Source organism: Phacochoerus africanus, chromosome 12, assembly GCF_016906955.1.
Source record: "Phacochoerus africanus isolate WHEZ1 chromosome 12, ROS_Pafr_v1, whole genome shotgun sequence".
Classification (NCBI taxonomy): Eukaryota; Metazoa; Chordata; class Mammalia; order Artiodactyla; family Suidae; genus Phacochoerus; species Phacochoerus africanus.
In genome coordinates this window covers 58145049-58163947 of record NC_062555.1, presented here as the reverse complement: position 1 = coordinate 58163947, position 18899 = coordinate 58145049, and positions in this window count along the sequence as shown.

Sequence of the window (18899 nt, the reverse complement as noted above, 5' to 3'; positions counted from 1 at the left end):
CCCTAAAGGTAAAAGTTAAAACTATAAAACTCATTAAAAAAAAATAGGAGTAAATCTTAGTGACCTTGGGCTAGTCTGTGGTCCTTTAGATATGACACCAAAAGCCTGTGAGAGAGGAAAACATAAATAAATTGAACTACATAAAAATTTGAAACTTTTGTGTCACAAACAATACCATCAAGAAAGTGAAAAGACAGTCATGTAGATAGTGGGAGAAAATATTTGCAAATCATACACCTGAAAAGGGACTTACATCTAAAATATATAAAGAATTCTTTCAAGATTTTTTAAAATAGGTGATGGCTTCCTCCAAAGGACATATACAACAGGCAATAAATACATGAAGGATGCTCAGCATCATTAGCCATTAGGAAAATGCAAATAAAAACTACAAAGAGATACCACTTTACACCTATCATGATGGCAATATTTAAAAAGACAGACGAAAGGGAGTTTAGAGATATAGAGAAATTAGAACCCTCATATATTGCTGTGGGAATGCAACACAATGTAGTCCGCTGGAAAATAGTTCAGCAGTTCCTCAAAAAGCTAATACAGACTTACCATATGACCCAGCAATTCCACTCATAGGGATATATAGAAGAAAAATAAAAATGTAGAACTTGTACACAAATTATCATAGCAGCATTACTCCTACTAACCAAAAAGAGTTGGAAACAACCCAAACGCCCATCAACGGATGAATGAAAAAAATAAAATGTAGTATATACACATACAATGGATTATTATTCAGTAATTAAACAGAATGAATACTGATACGCGCTATAACATGGACAAACATTGAAAACATCACACAGAGTCAAAGACACCAGACACAAAAGATCACATATTATAAGATTTAATTTATATGAAATGTCCAGAATAGGCAAACTTTGAAAGACAGGAAGTAGGTTAGTGGTTACTTGAGACTAGAGATGGGAGGTTGAGGATTGACTACTAACGGATATGGAATTTCTTTTAGGGAGTAAGAAAATGTTCTAAAATTAGGTTGTGGTAAGGGTTGCATAACCCTGCTAATATACTAAAAAACACTGACTTGTATACTTTAAATGGGTGGATTGGGAGTTCCCATCATGGCTCAGCAGAAACAAATCTGACTGGCATCCATGAGGACACAGTTTCAATCCCTGGCCTCCGTCAGGTGGTTGGGCTCCAGCATTGCTGTGAGCTGTGGTGTAGGTCACAGATGTGGCTTGGATCTGACATTGCTGTGGCCAGAGGCTACAGCTCCAAGTGGACCTCGAGCCTGGGACTCCCCATGTGCCGCAGGTGAGGCCCTAAAAAGACAAAAAATAAATAAATTAAATAAATAAATAAATACATGGGTGGATTATGTGGTTTGTCAATAAGGCAGTTTAAAAAAGAAAAAGAAAGATGCAAAAAGCTCAGCAAACTCCAAATAGGATAAATGCAAAACAAAAAATAAATAAAACCAAAATCATACCTGAGTATTTCACTGTTAAACCATTGAAAACCTTGTGCAATGCAGTGAAGTCAGTAACTTCAAAGCCCATTTGTAGCCTTAAATATCTTAAAGAAGGAAGGCAGCCAATTAATGAGGTAAATGTTCAACATAAGGGGTCACATAAACAACCACAGAGTACTCACAGAGTGAAGGTCACAATGAGGACTCCTCATTGTTTTCAACGTGGCACTTTTGCAAGTGAGCTGGAAGCATATCAATTGTTACATGAAAAAATTTTAACGACTTCATCAGTTTGTAGATTCTGGTGTTGACAAGGTTCAGAGCGTGACCGTGATAGTCTGTGGTCAAGAAGCACTGGAAGAACATGCCATTGGGAACGAGAACAGGGAGAATCTAGGGTATTGGATGGCTTATCCACACAGAGGGTGATGGAAGGAGTTTTGATCTTATTATACGTGAACTTGACCATCATAATGATCACTCCTTTCCAGGGAGTAGTGTGACAGATCACTAGTAATTCATAGACCAGTAGGACTTAAAGAGGTAGTTTATCCTTCCCTTTGGGGTAAAATCCAATTTAACTATATCAAACAAAAATGAAAATAATGCTATTACAGCAAAAATCTAAATCTCTCTTAATATCACCATTTACAAATCCCATGATTTAGAAATGTCTGGCTCTCATTAAATCCTGAAATTTTCTCTTTTACCCCTTCTTGGCTGTTTCTCAAATATATGAACTTGAAGTTCTTAAGATATCATTGTTCTCTACTGGAACATTATCTTCACTCAGTAATTTATTTATCCAAACATCATGCAAACTTATTTTGAGTTGATAAAGGTTAGAAAAATATTGTTTGGGGAAGCACCTCCTTGGAAAATAATCTCTTTTTTATTGCAGTATTGAATCTTAATCTTGAGGCTGTTCCTAAATAAATACAGATGTTCTTCATGTTATAAATAATAACTATATTTCTATCATGTTGACACTATGGTTTTTCCTTCTCTGAATAATTTACTCAAATAATCTCATGGTGCACAGGAATACAGATTCTAGAGCCAGATTGTCTAAATTTGAGTCTTGGCTCTGCTACTTACTAGCTGGGTGATCCCTGTGTTTCAGTTTCCTCATCTGTAAAATTAGGATAATAATACTACCAAAATCTATCAAATACTATCAGAATTGTTGTGGGAACTAAATGAGATACTTAGAGCCTAAAAGTTACTATTATGTTATGGGAAGTCTCCATCTACCTTGTATTAAGGGCTCCATAAATAAATCTCACCTATTCTTAAAAGTTCAGATTTTGTCTTTAAAGTCATTTGTTATTAAACTTGGGCTGCAAACACCTGTTTCATGGGAAATGCATCTAATCATTTGCTGTTTCATGGGAAATGCATCTAATCATTTGCCTGCCCAAAGTGGTGGGAGATAAGATTGCCTTCACAAAATAATGGCTTGTTTGCAAAGTGAGTTGAATTTTTTTGTTCCAAATCCCAAAATCATATTATTCATGATGTTCTTGCTAAATCTGGCTTAAGGATATACAACACCTAATTAAAAGCATATGACCCAAATGAACAAAAGGGAGGGAAAATATTCACATTCAACAGTTTAGTTGTTAAAGATGCACTGGTGATTGTCTTACCCTGAAGTAGCTCTGTCTTTTCAGATAATCATGTTTTTCTGCTTTATGCAGATTTTAATGTGCCTCGATAGAATCTATATATACATTTCTTTCTTCTAACATCTTCCACGATTCCAAGATTATCATTTATTTTTCCAAGGTTTCCACCAACTTACTTGAGTCATTTTTTAAATTCTGAAAATTAGCTTTTCTCCTTTTACCAACCAAAAAAAGGTATTCTCTCCTACTGACTCCTCGGTTGACCTCGAGCCCAACAAATCATTGTATTTCCCTCATATACAAAAGCTCCAATTAGTCTGCAAAAGAAGATTTTAACAGACCTCTTCATCAGCTATTCTTTCAGGCTGAACAGCCTGGATTTGGCATTCTGCCCTTGAGCCCTAATATTGTCTGTGATGCCAAATTGAAACACAAAGGAAACAGTGCAAAGTTGCTGTTCACCTCAGTCACAGGCCACACAGCTAAGGCATTAGTTTATGCATAGAAATTCCATGCCTCACAAATGCTTACTATTAAATTTATTAAAAGAAGGTGGCATTTTAAAATAACACTGAATTAGCAGTCAACGTGGCATAGAGACAGACTGAGGAAATTTTAGTTCCAAATGGTAAGATAGGAGAAATTTAAATTCTTTTTTTTTTTCTTTTTACAACTGCACCCGCAGTATATGGAAATTCACATGCTAGGGGTAGAATTGGAGCTGCAGCTGCAGGCCTAGGCCGCAGCCACAGTAACGCAGGATCTGAGCTACATCTGCGACCTACACTGCAGCTTGTGACAATGCTGGATCCTTAACCAACTGAGCCAGGCCAGGGATTGAACCTGCATCCTCATGGAGACTATGTCAGGTTCTTAACCTGCAGAGCCACAATGGGGACTCCTAAAATTCTTCTTTAAAAATTTTAATGGCAGTATATTGATTTACAATGTTTGTTAATTTCTGAAGAAATTTAAATTCTTTTACCATGCCCATGGCCTAGATTCATCGCTCCCCACTTTAATATATAATCCTCTCTTATTTTGGCTCGCCACAGAAGGATTTTTAGTGCCAAGTCTCCATAATGAAAGTTTTTTTACTTTAAAAATAAATAAATAATAACTTCACCACCAGGGGGCAAAGAGCATTTTTCCAGGCAGAGGTTATTTTTAACATCCTAAAGGAGTTACCTTGTGTGAAGGTGTGAACATACTTTTTGTTGTTGTTAGAAATTTCAATAGCTTCAAATTATGGGATACAGATAATGTTCACCTAACCTATACCTTTAGGTTTAAGGAAGAATTGGCTTTATAAAAGAGAAAATTGTACAGGTTACCATTCGCCAGGCCCCCCTTCACTTACTGTCATTTTTAGATGCTTAAAAAGAAGTTTTCCACCTCCTTTTTCCTTTTCCTTTCGCATATTTGCTCACGAGGAGGAAAAAAATATAATTTGAACTTCTGAAATACTAATTTAACCTTTGCCTCTGCTGGTTTTTGAATGGCTTTTAGGTCACAGGGTTTTTTCTTTTTTTTTTTTTTTGGTCTTTTTAGGTCTGCACCTGCAGCATATGGAGGTTCCCAGGCTAGAGGTCTAATCGGAGTTGTAGCTGCCAGCCTACATCACAGCCACAGCAAAGCCAGATCTGAGCCTCGTCTGTGACCTACACCGCAGCTCATGGCAATGTGGATCCTTAACCCACTGAGTGAGGCCAGAGATCAAACCTGCATCCTCATGGATGCTAGTCAGACTCGTTTCTGCTGAGCCACGATGGGAACTCCTGCCATGGTATTTTTTTGACAGATGGTTTCCTAAGCTTGTATTTTGGCTCCGCTTTTAAAACTTAATGTGATTAACTCATATACTCAGGTCTTTAACTCCTTCTAAAATTTGATACCTTGACTCGATTCATGCTCTGCCGTTTGTTAATTTTATAACTGTGAAATGGTATAAATAGTTGATAAGCACATCAATTTGCCAATTATCTCTTGAGACCTTGATATCACTATACTTACTGGTGAAGTACCAGACTCATGAAGAACTAATAGACAATAAACAAAATTAACCCTAAATTAAAATATTGCTAAGGGGAAAAATTTGGTCTAATACATGTAAGTCCCATATTCTGAAGTTTCAGGGTATTTGATTATTTCTGACTTGTCAGTTGGTAAAAATTCTGATAACAGAAGTGAAACTGAGAGTTTTAAATCAAGCTATTTGTGGGAGAGGCACACAACTACATTTGACTCCTCTTGGCTTCTTTTCTTTCCCCTCTTCCTGCTCCTAAGTACCTGCTGAGACCCCGTTTCCAGGAATCAGTTATAATGATGCCACTATTTCAAATTAGGCCTGAAGTAGAATGGATACCACAGTGATCTGGTAAGATCCGCTCCTGTTTTTCCTTCCTCTGCGCACACGAGCTGGTCTCCACTGTCGGCCCTTAGCATCAGGGCTGTCTCCAGGGCGTGCAGAATCGGGCCAGGTACCACCATGTGTCCACCTAAAGAACATTTTTGTCCAGATGAAATCATTTGAAATAAATATTGACAGCAAATTTAAGGAGAAAAGTTGCAAAAGGTTAAGTGTTTCTTTAGAGGCACATACTAAAGAACATTCTTTGGGGTTTTTTTCTTGTTTTTTGTTTGCTTGGGGTTTGTTTTGTTTTGTTTTGCTTTGCTTTTTTCTGGCCTCACCCACGGTATATGGAGGCTCCAAGCTAGGAGTGGAATTGGAGCTATAGCTGCCAGCCTACACCACAGCCACAGTAACGCCAGATCCGAGTCACGTCTGTGACCCACCCCACAGCTCACGACAACGCCGGATCCTTAGCCTACTGAGGGAGGCCGGGGATCGAACCCGCAACCTCATGGTTCCTAGTAAGATTCATTTCAACTGTGCCATGACGGGAACTCCTAAAGAACTTTCTTTATATTAGTGATAAAGGGAAATGTAGAGATAAAGTTTTTTTTTTTTTTTTCCTGATGTCAGTCTGGTTTTTATCCCCACTCATTTCAGTGTGAATTGACAGAATTAGCTCCTTTCTCGTAGGTTCTCAAACTTTGCCCAGCCACTGACCGCTCCTAAAAGCTAAGTTTTTCACTCTGATACCTGATAGTTTGTGCTTGGTAACTTGGTGAATCTTTTCAGGTCCTTTCCGCCTCATGTGAAACTAACCAGGTGACCAGTCCCACACTTCTTCAACCAGCCTCCCAGAGGTGCGCCCTGAAAGCACCTCCTTGCCTTGGGCCAAATATTCTCATCTCCTTTTGTAATAACAAAAGTTGTCAGTAGCATACTAGCTAGAATTTGCTAAAAAACTTTAAATCACAGAATCTCGTAAAGGTAAAGACAATGTTTTAATAACAATGACTGAGAAAGAAGCTCATACTAGGAGTTCCCGTTGTGGCGCAGTGGTTAACGAATCCGACTAGGAACCATGAGGTTTCGGGTTTGATCCCTGGCCTTGCTCAGTGGGTTAAGGATCCGGCATTGCCGTGAGCTGTGGTGTAGGTTGCAGACGCGGCTCGGATCCCGCGTTGCTGTGGCTCTGGCGTAGGCCGGTGGCTGCAGCTCCGATTCGACCCCTAGCCTGGGAACCTCCATATGCCGTGGGAGCGGCCCAAGAAATAGCAACATCAACAATAACAACAACAACAACAACAACAACAAGCTCATACTACAGAGAAAGCAGGGAAAGGTGTGTTTGGAAATACTTCCTTCATTCTATGAGTACGATTTTTTTCATTTGCTAAAAATGGCATGTGTTGCTCTTCTATTTGGACTCTTAAAAACTGGTTCCAAATGTAGATTTTTTTTTTTTTAGTAGATTTAAAATCCATTTGTTAAAAATATAAAAACCCAGAGTTTCCTTTGCGGCTCAGCAGGTTAAGAACCCGACTAGTGTCCGTGAGGATATGAGTTTGATCCCTGGCCTTGAGCAGTGGGTTAAGGATCCCACATTGCCACAAGCTGCAGCATAGGTCACAGATGCGGTTTGGATCCTGTGTTGCTGTGGCTGCGGCGTAGGCTGGCAGCTGCAGGTCCAATTCAACCCCTAGCCCAGGAACTTCCTTTGCAGCCCTAAAAAAAAATCAATAAAATAAAACCCCTTAATTTTCAGTTCATTTCCAAGAACAATTATTTGATATTAGGGAGAATGGAAAATTACTAAGCTAAATTTTAGCAAAAACCTTTGCACAACTGCAGAATGGAAATGCAAAAAGAGTCTATGACTTAGCAACAGACCAACCCTTCTCACGTTGGGATCTACGTCTCTTTGTGAGGAATTTTTCTCACCTATGACATCCATTCAAACTAAGGATCTACGGAAGCTGAGATTAAAATCGGACCTTTACTTTATCACAAAATGCTTTACCAGACTTCTAGACCCACACATCATTTTAAACCATATTTCTCTCCAGAGAAATAGATAGTGCTAATATCTTCCATTTCTGGAGAAAATCTTGGTTTAATCAATACTTCATGATGCAATAGTAAGGTCAGTTTTAAGATGAATTTATTAAAATATTTCATCCATTGCTTAATTTTCTTTTAAAGCATTTGCCTTTTCCTGGTTGTTAGGATACTACCTTTACTTTGAAGGATAACATTATGGCTGTTTACTTAAGTTCTGACTGAAAAAGCCCATGGCTTCCCATTACACTTAGAATAAATTCTCGTTTTTTAAAATCCTCCATACTCTGGCCTCTAACTGCAGCTCTACTGCCTACCATGTTCCTGCCCCCGCCCCTGGTCTTCCTTCGGAGCACACGAAGCTCATCCCGTCTTGGGGACTCTGCCCTCGCTTTAGAACATCTCTTCTTCCAGATTTTTGCATGGCTGGCTTCTTCCTTCTATTGGTCCTGCACTGAAATTGTACCACCTCTTAAGCTGAGACAGGCTTCTCCTAATCCCCTAACCTAACGGGGCACCCAGGTGCTCTCTCTCCCATTGCCACCCTCTTCAGTTCTCTGCCTAGCGTTTCCCTCTCTCAGTTCTCTTCCTTGTTCACTCATGATTCATTTCTTCCCTCCACTCACTAGAATGCTCTCCACAAGAGCAGGACTTTGTCTGTCTTGCTCCTTCCTCTAAATAGTGCCTATCCCACATTAGATTTTCAGTAAATACTGTTGAATTTAAAAAGAAAAGCTCTGGCATTTCATTCTATCCCTGGCCTCGCTCAGTGGGTTAAGGATCTGGTGTTGCCATGAGCTGTGGTGTAGGTCACAGACGCAGCTCGGATCTGGTGGTGCTGTGGCTGTGGTGTAGGCCAGCGGCTACAGTTCCGATTCGACCCCTAGCCTAGGAAGCTCCATATGCTGTGGGTGTGGCTCTAAAAAGACAAAAAGAAAAGAAAAAAGAAATATTCCTTTCCCTCTCTGTATTATGGATCAGATTCTTAAGAAACAGTCGGTAAACTGGAAAATGGCCCAAGTTTAAGCCATAGGAGAAGAGGCAGCTCTCAAGGTAAACTGCTACTCTCATGACAAGTCCCATGTTTCACCTCGAAGAACCAAGTGGTTCATGGTGGAGGATGTGTTGTGTATTGATACAAATCGCTCTTTGCACTATTTATTTGGATCAACAACTCTGAAGTAACACTGACTCCCCAGGGACACATAACTACTCTTAATCACTCGCCCCCCACCCCCTTATTTTTAGGGCCACACTTGCAGTATATGGAAGTTCCCAGAGTAGGGGTCAAATTGGAGCTGCAGCTGCCAGCCTACACCACAGCCTCGGCAACACTGGATTGAAGCTGCCTCTGTGAACTACTCCACAGCACATAGCAAAGCAGGATCCTTAACCCACTGAGCGAGGCCAGGGATTGAACTTGTATCCTCATGGACTCTATGTTGGGTTCTTAACCCCATGAGCCACAATGGGAACTCCCTTAATCATTTTGATCAGTAAGTATTGAACTATTCATGACTTCTAAAAACAAATCAGATTCTAATCTGGTGCCAAAATGAAGACTAGGTCTAAAAGTTCTTCAGTCACATAAAAATTCTCATTGACATCTTGAATAAACATGCTGGAGAGGTATGATTTATATTTCTGTTCTCCTGAGTGACAATAAGACATACCACAGATAATTCTAACTTTTCTTAAGATTTGTCCTGTAAGTTTTTTGTTTTGTTTTGTTTTTGTCTTTTAGGGCTGCATCCACAGCATGTGGAGGTTCGCAGGCTAGGAGTCCAATCAGAATTGTAGCAGCCAGCCTACACCACAGCCATAGCAACACAGAATCCAAGCCGGGTCTTCGGCCTACACCACAGCTCACGGCAACTTTGGATTCTTAACCCACTGAGTGAGGCCAGGGAGCAAACCCACGTCCTCATGGATGCTAGTCGGGTTCTCTAACTGCTGAGCCATGATGGGAACTCCTGTCCTGTAAGTTCTAAGTCATATCTTCAACATGCAGAGCAACAGTATTTCCAAGAAGACTTAGATATGCAAATATGATCATTTTCTGCACTCATTATAAAAGATTCTGAAGCCCAACCAATCCTTTCATTTAGTATAGGATTGCATTTCATGGCAACAACTGTTTTCATTTATAGTCAAAAGCAATGTGTGTCAATATTTCAGTTAATGTTTCCTTTCATTAGCTTTTTTATCACATATCTTTTCCACATAAGGTCATAGTTGTGGTTAAAGCTTGTTTTCATAATGATGTCTTAAGCCATACTCGTTTTTTTAGGCACATTATTCTCAGCAGAGAATAATGCTTGTTCACAATTTTTTAATTTGGAAACTTAGAGCCTTCATGGTAGGGTTATCACATTTAGAAAACAAAAATACAGGACACTTAATTAAATTTGAATGTCAAATAAACAATAAATATCACATGGGACATACTTATACTAACAAAAGTTATTTGTTATTTATCTGACATTCAGATTTAACTGAGTATATGGTCTGGCAACCCTGGTCTGTTTTTATTTTCTCCACTTTTGATAGAGACATAGATTGAAATAGACTTAGACAGTCTTCCAGAAAGAAACGATGTCTTCATTACTCTTTTTTTTTTCTTTTTTTTGACCACACCTGCAACATGTGGAAGTTCCTGGGCCAGGGATCCAACTGGTGCCACAACAGGGACCTAAGCCATGTCAGTAACAATGTTGGGTCCTTAATCCACTGAGCCACCAGGGAACTCCTTCATTACTTTCTTGCTAACTATTTTAATATGTTGTCAGCTGTTTTGAGATCAAAGTGGGGGGAAAAAGTACATGAACTAAATGAAACATCAATTCTCAAGATTTCGGAAACCCAGGCAATAAAGGATTTCATTATGTCAAACAATTGAAAAGCAAATATTGACTAAGCATTTACCATGTATTAGGTATTGTGTTACAACATGCCACATGCAGAAGAGAAGGGAAAAAGAAAAAAGACAAGCTCTCAGCTTCTGCAGAATTTATCAGTTTTGTGGGGAAGATAACATGGATCCACATAAAAAGATAAAACAGAGTACAAGGTAGTAGATGGTAAGTGCCAAAGGAGAACCACAGACAAGAGGATTCAGGAGATCGAGCCCATCTGTATCTTTGGTGGAAGAGAGCAGGAGAGAGGGGATGTTTTACTAAGTGCTTATATTCATCATCCTGTTTAAGCCTCCCACTGTGGAGGGTCTCCACACAGCCCCTCCCCACCCCTGCAAATTCACATGTTGAAATAATAATGCCTAATATGATAGTATTAGAAGGGGGGGGGGTGCTTGGGAGGTGATTAAGTTTTGAGGATGGAGTCCTTATGAATGGGCTAGCGCTCTTATAAAAGACAGGTGTTGGCTGTGAACCAGAAGGAGCGTTCTGAATGTGACCATACTAATGCCTTGATTTTGGACTTCCCAGCCTCCAGAACAGTAAGCAACACATTTCCGTTGTGTATAAACCACCCTGCATGCAGTACTTAGCTACAGCAGCCCAAATGGGTTAGGATACCTCCCAACATCCCATGAGGGAGACATTACTATTATCATCACCAGTTTCCAGAGTGGGTCTGCATGACATGCCTATGGTCACACAGCTAGTAAGCATATACCTGCTTCCGCCTTCAGGCCTCCTGACCCCACAGCCTCAGTGCAGCCTCTCAGATTCTCAGCGTGTCCTTTTGCAATTTATGGTCACAGATTTGCAGTGTGACTGTTCCGCGGGGTTGTGCATTTTTCTCCAGCACCACTCAGCTGCTCAGGAACAGGCACAGATCAGGCTGATGGCTGGTTTCAGCCAGGCTGGGGCTTTGCCAGAGAACAAGAGAGGGAGGACAAGGAAGTTCACAGGGTTTTCAAGGTATGTGTGGTGACGGATAAAGAGAAAATGTTGGGGTTCAGATTGGGTTTGGTCATGGCTGATGTCAAGGCCTCATCATGACAGTGAGCATCTGAAATAGGTTTAGGAAGTGATCATCAGAGGTGAGAGGTCAAGGAACTGAGAGGCCACGGCACAAACATGTGAACCTGTGGCAATGGGGCTGTGTCACAACTGTGCAGGGCTGAGGAAAATCTAACTTCAGCCTTGTTGGTCCCACCTTGATTAGAAGCTGTGAACTTAATTAGGTTCCATTTGTTTATTTTTGTTTTTGTCATTACTCTAAGAGGTGGATTTGAGAAGATACTGCTATGGTTCATGTCAGAGAGTGTTTGGCCTGTTATCCCCTAAGAGTTTTATAGTGTCTGGTCTTATATTTAGGTCTTTAATCCATTTTAAGTTTATTTTTGTGTATGGTGTTAGGGAGTGTTCTAATTTCATTCCTTAATATGTGGCTGTCCAGTTTTCCCAGGTCCACTTATTGAACAGGCTGTCTTTTCTCCATTGTATATTCTTGGCTCCTTTGTCATAGATTAGTTGACTGTAGGTGTGTGGCTCTCTATCCTGTTCCACTGATGTGTATTTCTGTTTTTGTGCCAGTACCATATCGTTTTGGTAACTAGCTTTGTAGTGGAGTAGAGTCTGAAGTCAGGGAGCCTGATTCCTCTAGGTCCATTTTTTCTCTCTCAGGATGGCTTTGGCTATTCTGGGTCTTTTGTGCTTCCAAACAAACTTTAAAATATTTTGTTTGAGTTCTGTGAAAAATGTCCTTGGTAATTTGGTAGGGATTGCATTGAATCTATAGATTGCCTTGGGCAGTATAGTCATTTTGATAATATTGACTCTTCCAATCCAAGAGCATGGTGTGTCTTTCCATCTGTTTGGGTTATCTTTGATTTCTTTCATCAGTGTTTTTGAGTTGTCAGAGTCTTTTATTTCTTTAGGTAGGTTTATTCCTAACTATTTCATTCTTTTTGATGCAATGGTAAATGGGATTATTTCCCTAATTTCTCTTTCTGATTGTTTGTTGTTGGTATGTAGAAATGCAGTTGATTTCTGTGTATTAATTTTGTATCCTGGAAATTTGCCAAATTCATTGATGAGATCTAACAGTTTTTTGGTAGCCTCTTTAGGATTTTCTAGGTATAGTATATCATCTGCAAATAGTGATAGTTCTATTTCTTTCTTTCCAATTTGGATTCTTTTTATTTCTTTTTCTTCTCTGATTGCTGTAGCTAGGACTTCCAAAACTATGTGAATAGTAGTGGTGAGATTGGACATACTTGACTTGTTCCTGATCTCAGCAGGAATTCTTTCAGCATGTCATCATTGAGAATGATGTTTAGCTATGAATTTGTCATATATGGCCTTTATTATGTTGAGGTAGGTTCCTGTTATGTCCACTTTCTGAAGGGTTTTTATCATAAATGGGTGTTGAATTTTGTCAAAGGCTTTTTCTGCATCTATTGAGAGCATCATATGGTTTTTATTCTTCAGTTTGTTAACATGGTATATCACACTGATTGATTTGTGGATATTGAAGAATCCTTGCATCCCTGGGATAAATCCCACTTGATCACAACATATGATACTTTTAATGTATTGTCGGATTCAGTTTGCTAGTATTTTATTGAGGATTTTTGCATCTATGTTCATGAGTGAAATTGGCTTATAATTTTCTTTTTTTGTGTGTGTGGTGTCTTTGTCTGGTTTTGGTATCAGGGTGTTGATGGCCTCATAGAATGAGTTTGGGAGTGTTCCTTCCTCTATAATTTTTTGGAATAGTTTCAGAAGGATAGGTGTTAGCTCTTCTCTAAATGTCTGAATGAATTCATCTGTGAAGCCATCTGGTCCTGGACTTTTGTTTGTTGGAAGTTTTTAATCACAGTTTCAATTTCAGTACTTGTGATTGGTCCATTCATCTTTTCTATTTTGTCTTGGTTTAGTCTTGGAAGATTGTACTTTTCTAAGAATTTGTCCGTTTCTTCTTGGTTTTCCGTTTCATTGGCGTATAGTTGCATGTAGTAGTCACTTATGTCCTTTGTATTTCTGTGATGTGTAATGTCTGTTGTGACTTCTTTTTAATTTCTAATTTTATTGACTTGAGTCTTTTTTTTTCTTGATAAGTCTGCCAAAGGGTTTATCAATTTTGTTGATATTTTCAAAGAACCAGCTTTTAGTTTCATTTATCTTTTCTATGGTTTTCTTCCTTTCTATTTCATTGACTTCTGCTCTGATCTTTACGATTCCTTTCCTTCTGTTAACTTTAGGTTATACATTTTTGCCTCCTTTGTCATAGATTAGTTGACTGTTCTTCTCTCTCTAGATGCTTTAGATGTAAAGTTAGGTTGTTTATTTGAGCTTTTTCTTGTTTCCTGAGGTAGACTTGTATTGCTATAAATGTCCCTTTTCGAACTGCTTTTGCTGCATCCCATAGGTTTTGGAATGTCGTATCTTTGTTGTTATTTGCTTCTAGGTATATTTTAATTTCCTATTTGATTTATTCAATTTAGTAGCATATTGTTTAGTCTCTATGTGTTTGTGTGTTGTGAAGTTTTTTTTTTTATCGTTGTTGACTTCTGGTCTTACAGCATTGTGGTCAGAAAAGATGCTTGATATGATTTAAATTTCCTTAAACTTACTGAGGCTTGATTTTTGGCCCAGAATGTGATCAATCCTAGAGAATATTCCATGTACACTTGAGAGGAATGTGTGTTCTGCTACTTTGGGATGGAATATCTAATACTTCATTTAGGGCATGTGTTTCCTTGTTGATTTTCTGCCTGGATGATCTGTCCATTGCTGTAAGTGGTGTGTTAAAATCCCCCATTATTATTGTGTTATTGTCAATTTCTTCTTTTAAGGTTGTTAGCAGTTGCCTTATATATTGAGGTGATCCTATGTTGGATGCATATATACAATTATTATATCTTCTTCTTGGATTGATCCTTTGATCATTATGAGGTGTCCTTCTTTGTCTCATAACATTCTTTATTTCAAGGTCTATTTTGTATTGCTGCTTCAGCTTTCTTTTGATTCCCATTTGCGTGGAATATTTTCTTCCATCCTCTCACTTTCAATTTGTATATGTCCCTAGAAGTGAAGTGGGCCTCTTGAAGACAGCATATATATGGATTTTGTTTTTGTATCCATTCAGCCAGTCTGTGTCTTTTGGTTGTGGCATTTAGTCCATTTACATTTAAGGTAATTATTGATATGTATGTTCTTACTGCCATTTTATGAACTGTTTTGGATTTGTTTTTTTGGTCTTTTTTCTTCCCTTCTTTTCTTGTTCTCTCCTCTTGTGGTTTGATGACTATCTTTGTGTTGTATTTGAGTTGCTTTTACTTATTTGTGTGTATTACCCTGAAGTTTTGGTACAAGGGTCTATATATATACAAGATTGTTTTAAGTTGTCAGTCTCTTAATTGCAAGTGCATCTCCAGTGTCCTGCATTTGCACCCTCCTCTCTTCACAACTTCTGTTTTTGGTAGCATATTTGTGTATGGTTGATTTCCTACCTTTACTGTATATATGCCCTTACTGGTGAGCCTTGTCATTTGTGGTATTTTTGTTTCTGGTTGTGACCTTTTCTTTTCTGCCTAGAGAAGTTCCTTTAGTATTTGTTGTAAAGCTGGTTTAGTGGTGCTGAATTCTCTTAGCTTTTGCTTGTCTGTAAAGCTTTTGATTTCTCCTTCAAATTTGAATGAGAACCTTGCTGGATAGAGTAATATTGGTTGGAGGTTATTTTTCTTTTCATCATGTTAAGTATATCATGCCAATCCCTTCTGGCCTGCAGAGTTGCTGTTGAAAAATCAGCCAATAAGCTTATTGGGATTCCCTTGTGTATTATGTGTTTCTTTTCTCTAGCTGCTTTCAATATTTTCTCTCTGTCTTTAACTTTGGTCACTGTGATTAAATATGTGCTTCAGAGTGTTCCTCCTTGGGTTTATTTTGTATGGCACTTGTGCTTTCTGCATTTGAGTGAGTGGTTTCTTTTCCATGATAGGGAAGTTTTTTGGCTATTATCTCTTCAAATATTTTTTCTGGCCCTTTCTCTCTCTCTCCTTCTTCTGGCACTCCTATAATGTGGATGTTGATGCATTTAACGTTGTCCCAGAGTCCCTCTTAGACGGTCTTCATTTCTTTTCCATCTCTTTTCTCTTTTCTGTTCCACATCAGTAATTTCCACTAGTTTGTCCTCCACCTCACTTATTCTTTCTTCTGCCTCCTGTATTCTGCTGTTGGTTGCTTCTAATGAATTTTTTGTTTCGGTCACTGTATTTTGCATCTCTGCTTGATTAAGTTTTAAATCTTGTATTTCTTTGCTCAGTGTTTGCTGTAAATTATCCATCTTTGCCTCCAGTTCATTTCCAATATCTTGCATCATCTTCAGCATCATCAATCTAAAGTCTTTTTCCTGGAGGCTGATAATCTCCAGATCACTTAGCTGTTTTTATGGGTTTTTTGCTTGCTCTCATATCTGAGTTACAGTTCTCTGCCTTTTCATTTTGTATAGATTTTTGGTGTGGTATCCTTTTTGCAGACAATAGAGTTGTAGCCACTCTTGCTTATGATGTCCTCCCCCCTTGTGGCTTAAGTTGCTAAGGGGGGCTTGCTATAGGCTTCCTGATGGGAAGGACTGGTGCCTACACACTGGTAGGTGGACAGATTCTTTCCCTCTGGTGGGTGGAGCTTTGTCTCTGGGTATGATTAGAGGTGGCTGTGTGCCTTGGGGGTCTTTAGGCAGCATGTTTGCTGATGGGTGGGGATGTGTTTCCACCTAGTTTGTTGTTTGGCCTGGGACTTCTCAGTGCTGATGGGTGTGGCCAGATGTTTCCAAAATTGCCACCTTTAGAGGAACATATACTGATGATTATTCTAGAGACCTTTGCTCCAATGTTCCCCCACAATGAGCCACAGTCACCCCTTGTTTTCCCAAGAGACCCTCCAAGAACTGCAGATAGGTCTGACCCAGATTCCCATGAAGTTTCTGCTTTGCCCTGGGACCAAGTGCACATGAAAACCTATGTTGCCTTTTGAGAATGAGGTATCTGTTTCCCCAAGTCCCATGGAGCTCCTGTGTACAAGCCCCACTGGCCTTCATTTCCAAATGTTCTGGGGGCTCTTTCTCCCAATGCCAGATCTGCAGATGTGGGGACATGATGTGGGGTTCAGAATTCTCACTCCCATAGGTGAGTCTCTGTGATAGTTACTTTCCAGTCTGTGGGCTTCCCACCTGGTTGGTATGGGGTTGCTTATATTGTGTAATCACCCCTCCGACCATCTTGATGTGGCCTCCTCTCTGTCTTCTGGAGTAGGATATCTTTTTGAAAGTTTCCAGTCCATTTGGTTGAAGATTGTTCAGCATTTTGTTTAATTTTCTTGTTTTTATGCAAGAAGGTGAGCTGCGGTCCTTCTATTCTGCCATCTTAATCCTATCTCCCAATTTAGTTTTTTTTTTTCCATAGTACATTTTAAAATCAAAACATAACTAGCAGTGAAACATCAGGGTCATTTAACAATTCTGTTTATATTTTTAAGGAACTGACTCACTGTTTTCAAAGTGGGTGTATCACTCTACCTTCCTACCAGCAGTATTTGAGGGTTTCAATTTCTCTATAGCCACAGCAACACTTATTATTTTCTGTTAAAATTTTAGCCATTGTAGTGGGTGTGAAGTGGCATCTTTTTGTGGTTCTGACTGCATTTCCCCAATGATTGATGATGTTGAGCATCTTTTCATATGTTTACTAGTTCTTTGCCATCTTCTTTGGTGAAATGTCTATTCAAATTCTTTGCCCATTTTTAATAGAGCTAATTGCCTTTTTATTATTGAGTTGCAAAAGTTCTTTCATACCAGTTCCCTTATTTGGTATATGCTTTACAATGTTTTCTTCATTCTGTGGCGTGTCTTTTCATTTTCTCAATGCTACCCTTTGAAGCACAAAAGTTATGCTTCATAATGAAGCACAATTGCCCTATTTTCCCCAACCCTGAAGCCTTAGGCAATCACTAGCTACTTTTGATCTCTATAGATCTGACTATTCTAAAATTTTCATGTAAATGAAATCATATAATATATGACCTTTAGTGACTAATTCTGTCACTTAGAATATTCTCAAAATTCATCCAGGTTGTAGCATATCAAGACTTCTCATTCCTTTTGATGGCTGAGTAATATTCCACCACATGAATTTTCCATTTTTTGTTTATTCATTCATCAGTTGATATACATTTGGGTTATTTCTTTTTTGTTGGTATTATGATAATGCTGTTGTGAACATTCTCTCAATGCCTCTGTATCTGAGAATATCTTCATTCATGACATTAAACAATTGCCACTGCTTGTTTTCTACAAACACTCCTGGGAAAAATGCTGTTCATAATGGGTGAGCTCTGAGTCAGGTCAAATAAAGATAAATCTTGTGAGTGGAATTTTCTAGCCAGAAAGAAAACAGTGGAACAGTCAGATAGATCACATTATGACAGCTGCTTGGCAATGGGGCTTTGGGGAGGCTCCAACATTCTATCCCTTCCAGAGCCTGCTATTAGCTTTTACAATGTCAGGTTTGTTTGTTTTCAAGGCTACCCCAAAACTGGAGAGATTAGGATGAGAATAGGGTAGGTTAAAAATGCCATAAAGTTCACTGTTCTACCATGATTTAGTGTTTTTTCTTGAATAAATACTCTTCAAATTGTTAATTTCCAGCATTCTGAAAAAGTTGATTTTGACCATTTTTGCTAGTGTTCTCTTTGCTTTTACAGAGGAATAAATTTTCAGAGGTCCTTACTCTGCCATTCCTGAAAGTCATGTTCATGTTTTTATTATTTAAAAGCTTTTTTCTTTTCTTCCTTTTTTACAGCTGCACATGAGGCATATGGAAGTTCACAGGCCAGGGGTTGAATCAGAGCTGCAGCTGTAACCTACATCACAGCCACAGCAACACCAGATCCTGTGTATCTGTAACCTACACTGCAACTGATGGCAATGCTGGATTTCAAACCACTGAGCCAGGCCAGGGATAAAACCTACATCCTCACGGAGACAATATTATGTCCTTAACCCACTGAGCCACAACAGGAACTCCTATTATTTTTAAAATTTTATTTTGAGATAATTATGCAGTCACATACAGTGGTAAGGAATAATATAAAGATCCTGTATACCTTGCATCCAGTTTCTCTCAAAGATAACATCTTGCATAACTAGAGTACAATATCCTATGCAGGAAATTGATACTGCTACAACCCATTGACCTTATTCAGATTTTTACCATTTATGTGTACTTGTGTGTGTTTAGTTCTATGCAATTTTATCACATGTGTAGAGTTGTGTAGCCACCACCACAGTCAATATACCTAACAGTTCTACCAAAAAGATCCCTCTAGCTCTCCTTTTATAGTCACAGGCATGGCATCCCCCACCACAGCCACCACTCCTAACGCCTGGAGACCACTAATCTGTCCTTCACATCTATAATGTTGTCATTTCCAGAGTGTCATAGGAT